This window comes from Kogia breviceps, chromosome 9 (assembly GCF_026419965.1).
Source record: "Kogia breviceps isolate mKogBre1 chromosome 9, mKogBre1 haplotype 1, whole genome shotgun sequence".
NCBI classification, from domain to species: Eukaryota; Metazoa; Chordata; class Mammalia; order Artiodactyla; family Physeteridae; genus Kogia; species Kogia breviceps.
The window spans coordinates 83,770,914-83,780,241 of NC_081318.1; the positions used below are offsets into that span (position 1 = coordinate 83,770,914).

General features: G+C 35.7%; 2 pseudogenes; both read right to left on the bottom strand.

Annotated features, from left to right (window-relative positions):
* Positions 1-2,259: 2,259 nt before the first annotated feature.
* LOC136794770 (serine/arginine-rich splicing factor 3 pseudogene) lies at positions 2,260-2,879 on the bottom strand (annotated as a pseudogene).
* Positions 2,880-3,031: 152 nt separating this feature from the next.
* Positions 3,032-7,540, bottom strand: LOC131762435 (DNA (cytosine-5)-methyltransferase 1 pseudogene; annotated as a pseudogene).
* Between the last annotated feature and the right edge of the window lie 1,788 nt (positions 7,541-9,328).

A 9,328-nucleotide genomic window follows, 5' to 3' on the forward strand; every position in this document is an offset into this window, starting at 1 on the left:
CTGACAGACATTTATTAAGTCAATATAAATAGCAATTAAATTACATATAAATATTATACATGTATATTTTATGAAAGATCTACACTTTTTTTACTATAGATGAGTGTACATGTTCAACTAACCTTTTATACACACTCTCTAGCAAGTGCCAAATAAAACCAGATGTAAGAAAATTACATGATCAAAGTTTAAAGAAATATAATTCTTAAATAATATACACAATAAAAGATAGAACCCAGCTGTATGCTGTTGCAAAAGAAATGAGCACACAAGAATAGATTTTTTCCACTCTATTTTATTATTATTAACCCTGTAAAATGAGATTCAGTACTCCACCTTAATATTTATTTTCTTGCTAGAATTGTACCAGATGGAAGAATTTTATATAACTGAAAACATTGATTGGTATGTCCTTCTGTTAAGAGTATTATCACCAATATAATTCTACTTTCTTTTGTATCCCAACAAATATTATTTTTTCTTTTTATGTCATGCCATATAACCCTTTTTCTATTGTTATTATGTCATACTATGTAACCCTTTCAAAATAACCCTTTCATATATTTTGCACATGTCTTTTCAAAACCAGGCCACCTGTGAGTCATATGTCAACGCTGAATATCAAAAAGGATAACCCCAAATGCAGTCACATAACCTAACCAATCTGCCAAGTAAGAAACCAAGGATATAGTAAAATGGGAAAGGCCTGCTATTAGAATCTTAAATAACTATTTATGGAAAATAGTTTGGAGCAAGAAGTTTACAGAGGCTCAAAAGGAATGCTATAGCAGACATTAACCTTAACATCACTTAATTGTCCAAAGGAATATGGGGAATTAAGCAGTCAATGCATCAACTGAAGGGTGCAGAAAGTAGAAGTAGGGATGTACTTCATGAAGCAAAAATGCAGAATCACATATCAGAGGTCTTTAAACTTCAGATGCAAAGGAACCTTTTCAAGTTCAACAGTGATGGAAGAATTGATTGGCATGTGTCATCTTTTATATAATCCCTATGTACAAAAGATTCACATATGTGTTTGTAATTATGGGAAGCTGCAGATAGATTTATTAAAACTCTTAACCTAAATTTGTCTCATCAATATTTTCCAACAGACAAGACTATACTACACTTAACATTAGCAAACATAAATGAAGAATTCATACAATACCAATGATGACTGGTGTTCAGGTATTTAGACTTCATGATATAAATTAATTGACTACATTTTGTTTTGTTTGTTTGTAGCTTGTCTTCTTTATCCTCACCTACTCCTTTGCTTAACATAATTTATTATAGCTTGTATTATTTTCTTAATAAAAGCTATAGAGACTCACTAAAACAATGATGAGATGCAATGAATAAAGAATATATTAAACCCATCAATATTACCACCTAAAGATAATTATTTTTAGTTAACCTGTTATATAGGCACATATATATATATTCATATATATGTGTGTGTGTATATATATGTATATGAGTTGCTACTAGAAGAAGGTATGTATGTGTGTATGAATGTATGCATAGTCTTATTTCTAACAAGGAGATTATTCTGAATACATTTTTGATCATTTAAAAATGAACAGCATAACATGCTCATATTCCATGATAATAAATACAAATCAAAAGCTTTATTCTTTAATAGCTATTATAAACAATAGTGTACAAATTATTCCTATTATTAAACATGTTCTCAGAATAATTACATGAAATTAGAATTGTTAGATCGAGAGGTTTTTATGGCTTTCCGCACACTTTTTTTTTTGCTTCGTGAAAGAATTTGCCCTCCATCTTATCCCCTCACTGAGGGTGTAGCAGGATAATCTTTCCTCTGCATCCGTAATAACCTCTTAACAATTTTGCCAATATAATACAAATAAAATCTTTTACTTTAACTCGTATTTTTATTATATCTTTTCAAGTATTTATTGACCTTGCTGTTCTTTTTTTGGTGTGTTTATTAGTGTCTTTCACTCAATTTTTTTTTTTTTTAAGCTGGTCAGGAGTTAGAGTTTTATTATCAGTCTAGGCAAGACTAAAAATTCCAAGCAAATTCAATTTTGCTTAAGGGAACATTGTAAAGTAACAATTCTTCATATTACATGCCTCATGTGATCCATTTCAAGCCATAGAGAATTACACCTTTATGTGTCACTGTTCCAAGAGACAAACAAATGTGAACACCTAAAACACTTTAAAAATGCACCAAGCTTATGAAGTCTCAAACAAAACTTGAATTTTCTGTACATACATCTGTCAAATGAAGTTATTTCCTGTACACCACTCCTCTTGCAAAGTGGTCTTCTGTTCCCTTTCATTTGACCTAGATCGGCTAGGAGACCTAGGAGATCTAGAGAAAGATCGGGACAGCTTGTGATTTCTTTCCAGGGACAGTGATCTCTCTCTCTCCTCCTATCTCTAGAAAGGGACCTGCTCCGGCTGCGGGAGAAGCTTCTCCGTCTTGGAGATCTGTGGCGAGGTGGAGGACTCCTCCTCCGATAATCATCTCGCGGGTGACGACCTCAAGAAGGAGGCAGCCACGATTTCGACTTCTCTTTTCCCCATTCAACAGGTCCACCCTTACTCGGCAGCCACATAGTGTTCTCCCGTCTGGTTCTCGGACAGCATCGGCTGCATCTTGGGGATCTTCAAATTCAACAAAAGCGAAGTCAGGAGGGTTTCTAGCAACCCACACACTTCGGAGTGGTCCATAATAGCCTACAGCTCGTTCCAATTCAGTCTTGTTACCACTGTTTCCAAGATTACCTACATAAACTTTACACTCCAATGGACAGGAATCACGATGCATTTCGAGATCTCGGGTTAGAAACGCGGAGGCTCCAATCCACACACCCTTGGCTGGGTCTTCCCGGTCCCCTCCCGCGTGGCACCCGCAGATGCTCTCGCACACCCGTCCTCCACGAAATGGCCTGGCAGGCGGATTCTTAACCACTGTGCCACCAGGGAAGGCCAGTGGTGATGTTTCGGAAGAGACTCCTCTCCTTTTAGAAGCACTTCTGTAGATATTTCAGTAATATATCTGGGATCTGTTTATCTTTTCATCCTCATCTTTCTCATCAGAAACTTGTGGCTTTACTCTTTCAGGTTCTTTTCCTTCTGGTGTCCTTTTGCTAGCTAGATCTTTGGGTTCACTTCTGTGCCTCTTTTCATCTTCGTCTTCTCCTTCATTCGTTTCAGCCTGAGCTCCTCCGGGCCTCGCATCTCTGTCTGGCTCCTCCTTAGGTTTCTGTTTAGGTGTTAGTCCTTCGGTTTGACTTCTGAGTCTCTCTTCTTCCTGGAGGTGACCAGGCTTTACTTTATCATCTCTTTCTTCTTCTTCCACATGTGTTCCTGGTCTTACTCTTCCCGGTTCTTCTGCAGGGCGCGGTCCAGCAACTCACTCTGTGGATGTAACTCTATGTCTCTTTTCCTCCTGGTCTTTTTCGTCTTCATCGACAGAATCATCTGATTTTGCTTTTTCAGGGTCTTCCTCAGGTTTCCTTTTGGCAGGACCCCTTGTGAAATGAGATGTGATGGTGGTCTGCCTGGTAGTTTGCCTTGTAATGCTGGGGCTACATGAGACTTCAGCCGATTTTGTTTCTCCATCGGACTTGCTTCTCCTGGGCATGCAAAGTTTGGAAACAGGTCTGGGGGACTAGTTTTTCTCTGCTATTGCCACTCCGCGGTCCTCACCACTTGTCTTGGGTCCCATTTTCTAGACATCCATTCACTTCCCGACTGAAAGCATGAGCTCCGTTCTCAAGGACAAATCTTTATTTAAAAGGGATTTGACTTTAGCCCGGGCGCCCTCCTCTGATAATTCTTCTTTATGTAATTTGGTTTCCAAGTCACATAACTGATTCTTTATTTCTGTCTGCATAAATTCAGGCAAGAATTCAGGCAACAGATTCCATTTCTCCTTCACACATTCCTTTTCTTTTAAACTATCTCTTTCCAAATCTTTTAAACTATCTCTTTCCAAATCTTTGAGCCGGACGGTCTCATGATTTCGTGAGCAGCATCGTGGGGTTTGTCGTAGACCGGTAGCGGCCACGGGTAGACGGCGGGCTCGGCCCCCACAGGCGACTTGAGCCTCAGCTCCAGCTTCTCCGCCATGTCTGCACGCGTGGCCACCTCACCTTGCCAGTCTGGCGGTGGGCGGAGGGGTGGGGCTTTCACTCAATTTTAACCTGGAATATTTGTCATTTTTTTGGTTTTGCTTTGTGAGCGTTTTTAGGGACAGAAATTTATTGTTTAAAATAAATTAAGCAAATGATTTTTTTAGTTAATTGTTTTGATTTTATACTGTTTGTAATCTTTTTGCACACAGATAACCAATGTCAATTTTTATGAAGTTAAAACAATTAGTGTTTTCCTTAATGGTTTCTACTTGTCTACTTACGCAGTTATTCTTAAAAAGGCCATATATATAATATTAATTTTGCTTAATCATAAATACTCTCTTCAATCATCTGGCTTAAGTTCAACTAAATTTTTCCATACACAATTTTGACATTCTTTTAACTGTTTACTTACTCCTAATATGTACAATCTTGCTGGATATTGAACATCACATTAATATAGCTTTTATTGAAACTATTTATTTATTGAACACTTACATTGAACCAGGTTCAAAATTGCTCTAAATTCCCTTAAAAATCTCCATAAACTATGAAGTATGTAGTAAAATTCCATTTCACAAATAAGGAAGCACAGAATCAGATTAAATAATTTAAATAGTTGAAAGAAGTTTTGATATCAAGTGTATTTAATTGTGCTTTGTTAAACACAATTAAATACTGCTTTTTAAAGCTGTTTTAGGAATTTTTAAAAAAATCTATAAATGGATGAATAAACAAGTAAAATAATTCTAATGATGTATGCTATAATTTATGCAGTTAAGTTTTTCTTTTTAGCCTAACACTCTAATTCTTCCCACCAAACATAAGGAATTCCCTTGAATGCCATACGCCTAAAGTTACACACTAATTTTTAACATTAACCAAATAAATCTGCCAATAAATTATCAAATTAGAAAGAATGTTCCCCCATTGTGTGATAATTTACCATAAACACAATTATTAAAAGAATATAGGGCTTCCCTGGTGGCGCAGTAGTTGAGAGTCCACCTGCCGATGCAGGGGACACGGGTTCGTGCCCCGGTCCGGGAGGATCCCACATGCCGCGGAGCGGCTGGGCCCGTGAGCCATGGCCGCTGAGCCTGCGCATCTGGATCCCGTGCTCTGCAACGGGAGAGGCTACAACAGTGAGAGTCCCGTGTACCGCAAAAAAAAAAAAGAATATAGTAAAATTTGGAGGGCAGATTTTGCATAGAGCCTATTATTCTATAGTGCATAGTTTGTAAGCAAATAAAATTTGTCAACTCACCGAATATGGAAGCATTAATGACTTTATTAATCTACCTAGAATACACCATTCTGAGAAAACCAAATTCATTTTTGACCCTTTACTCTCAATGAACATAGGTAATTTTAATAAATAAATTAAATAAATTAAAATAAATCAGTGTTAATCAGTGTTGATCCAATTCCTTTCTCCTTTGTATCTGCAAAGCACCATTTCAGTACCTTTTAAAGTTAACGTGATGTAAGCTATCCACATGGCAGGGATATACAATAATGCAAAGCAGATGAATTTCAGCCTCATGGGAATTTGCAGTTAGTGAAATAGGGTTTTATTATACATCTAGGCAATTGCGCAGATGAATGTCAGAAAAGCTGATAATTTTAAGCTCATAAATAAGAAAAAAGTAAGTAAACAACTTTATCCCCAATCTTTCTAGTGATGAAGCATATTTTAAATGATTTAATAGATTTGATGCTTCATATCATTTTGTACAACTGGAAAAAACGAACAGTTGTTTAAAAATAATGTTATAGTGGAGAAGAGCAGAGAGAGCTAAATACTTGGTTATGACCACATGCATATTCTTAAATAGAAACCTAAGAATAAGGCAAGAAAACCCTACAAAAGAAGCCTGCATAACACAGGAAGAAATGCCAGTTTATAATCTACTTGTTTTAGAATAGTCAGTTACTGTTACTTTGCTTCTTACCTAATGAATAAAGAGATATGGGAAAGGAATTTTAAGTATAAGGAAGTTTAAAGATATTTGTATGCAATCCTAAAAAGCCGATGTTATTTTTTCAATTATTTTACTGATGAATAAACTAAAGTTCAAAGTCAAACTGCCATTAAGTGGCAAAATCTCAGCTCATGTCCATATTTGTTTAATTTAAAAATGTTCTTCCACTTGGCCATACGAACACTTACAGAATATTCCATAAAAAATACAACTATGAATATTTGTTAGCTAAAACATACTCATTTTAATGACATTACAATAAATGTACATAAAATAATATCTATTATGTCTAAAAATACATTAAAATAAATGTGAACAATGAATTAGATTTTTTAAAAGCATTAAGTCATTATGGCAACCTTCAAAATTTACAGTCCTTTACTTGCGTGCCACTATTATTTACTACTGACTACTAAATATAGTTGCACTGCTCCCTAGAGCACTTTATTCTCTACATGCAAATAAACATAAAAACAATGTGTTTCTAACCTAAACATTCTGATAAACACAAAGCACACCAAGAGCTAGGACTGGTTCTTCATCATTTAACTAAAATTTTGTAAGATTTTAAAAACAACAAGCATAAAAATAATAGAGAATGTTCAGAGTTAAGGTATCATCATCATCTTTTAGTTTAAAGCTGTGGCTTTATGTCATTCTACATTATATTGTCAGATTCTTATTTTACAAAGATCAAAATCAGAAAGAAATACATATATACACATATATAGAGTAGTCAGAAGTATGTAGTTGTGCATAAATCTAATAGAAACATAATGTGTAGAATGTAAATTGTAATCAAAATTTAACATATTTTTGTCTCCCATATTCCCTTCAAATTTATCTAATTGATAAATCTTTTGCTGTGCCACTGGGAGAAATTTAGGTAGGTCTCATTGACTTTTCTGTTAACTTTTTGGTCATCAAGGCTCCTATATTGGTTTTTAGTCTCTGAAAACAGAGTTTAAATCAAAAATTAAAAATTACTAGTCCAAGACGTCATTTAACATAATCTTCACTATAAACTAAGACTTCTTTTCCACATTGCCAGCAGTTGGCGTTCTCTGACATTTGAAAGGAGAAGTGCTTGGCTTTTTTATCTTCCTGCTCTGCCTACCTCTAAGTATGGTAGAGAGAAGGATGAGGGAAATAAAACATTTTTCACTTGAACTGATCACTGTTTTTTCCTGTTATAAATTAGTACTGAGCCTAGCAAATGTTTAGAATTATCTCTTTTTCTACTGGGACACTAAAAGTTCTTCTGAGATTCCTGGGGTTTTTCTCCCACCTGTACTTCTTTTGACTCTGATATATAAGTAGTTCAGAAGGCTGCTTGCAATCCTTCAGAAGCCCCTAGGAAGCCCTTATATACCTCTGGCTTCTTGCTGCTTGAATCTCTTTGTCCCTGTACATGAGTGACCCATCAGCCATGTCCCAATAAGATTCCACAGTGGCATTGGTCTTCTAGTGCATAGCTCACTTCTGGTTTATAGGAAATACACAACCTCTTCTCCAACAAACTCAGAGTATAGTCTGATTCCAGCCCTAATGCAACTGACCTGGCCCTGAAACCACAGAACTGATTCGCTCTCTTTATCCTCAAGATTTCCTGGATCAGATAATCCCCAAATTACAGTGGTCACGCATTAAGATCTTAAGTGATCCACTTAAAGCACTACCACCTGCTAGGCTTCATGCGGCAAAGCTGGCAACTACCTCTTTGGGTGGAGGAGGAATATAGCTTATAGAAAAACTTCAGGAAATTCACTCTCTTCTACATGATCTAATCCAGGTTTCACATATTCTTGATTTCACTAAGTGCTCTAGGATTCAGCGACCCAGTTCTAGAAACTTTTCTGAGGCAAATCCTACTATTTCCCTGACTAAAGGGCATTTCTTGAATCTATGAATATATGTATAGAGATAATTGTGTATGCGTAGATAGATAGATAGATAGATAGACAGAGTTGAGATTAGTTAGTAGTTGAGATTTTCTATCTTCTTAAACTCTTCCTATCTAGAGTCCTCTAGTTTTTTTAGAGTAATTTAAAAAATAATTTTCAAATGAAATATGTGAGATATATGTTTTCTGAATTTTTTTTATTTCCTTAAATATGTCCACGTTTACAAGGAAAAATAATTTACCTGGTATATGATTCTCGGTTTGCAATAGTGTGAAGACGCTATTCATTGTCTTCAAACTTTCACGATTTCAAATGTGAAGTCTGATGCCAGAAAGAGAAAATGAAGACTGATACTGTTTTTGGTTTAAGTAATCAGGAGAATACAGTTGACATTTATTAAGATGAAGAAGAAATTCGGGAAGAGCAAGTTTGGGGAGAAAGACTAAAGTTTTGTTTTTGGTTTTGGATGTGGTAAGTTTGAGATATCAGATATTTACATGAAGATGTAAAGTCAGCAGTTGGAAATCTGAGCTCAAAATGTATGAGAGAAATTCAGCAGGAACTATTTGAGATTTATAAGCCTATAGATAACATTAAAAGCCATAAGACTAAGTGAGATGAATTACTGAGTGAATGATGATAGAAAAGAGTTGAGTTTCAAGGACTGAATCCTGTGTCATATCAATATTTGGAATTAAGAAGAAGAACAGAAAAGAAGAGATCTGAGGAGAGGGGGCTATAGAGAAAAACAGTTTAGGGCTGTGTACCAAAAAAAAAGCCAAGTGAATAAAGATTTTCAAGCATTTTATCAAATTATGCTTATAGGTCAAATATGATGAGGACAGATAATTGAGCACTGGATTTAATTAGACTAGATTTAGGAGACAATGGTTAGGAGGGAAGTTGGAGACAAGGAGTGTAGATAGTTCTTTCAATGGGTGTTGATGTGAAAGGGAACAGAAAACTATGCCCTTAGATCCCTCTTTGCCAAGCTCAGAGGTAGCAGAATTTGCAGGTAGGTAAATCCTGAAGGAAATTAAATAAGCTTGGGAGTCAATTCCTGATTGGAAATTCTTTTTCTGAGAGGGAATTTGGGGTGAAATCTCATTAAGGAAAAAAAGTTTTTCTGAGACTTTAACCTTATAAAGTAAAGTGACTAACAAAGAGCAGCTATACCTGCAGGAGGAAATCAGGTCGAAGTTGCATGATGCAATTGTGCTAGAAGCTGGAAATATCAGAGGCTAATAGAGCTCCACAGAATTTTTTAAGTCCCCAGAGAAAATTCAATGGAAAATTTTAATTCTACAGATTCATA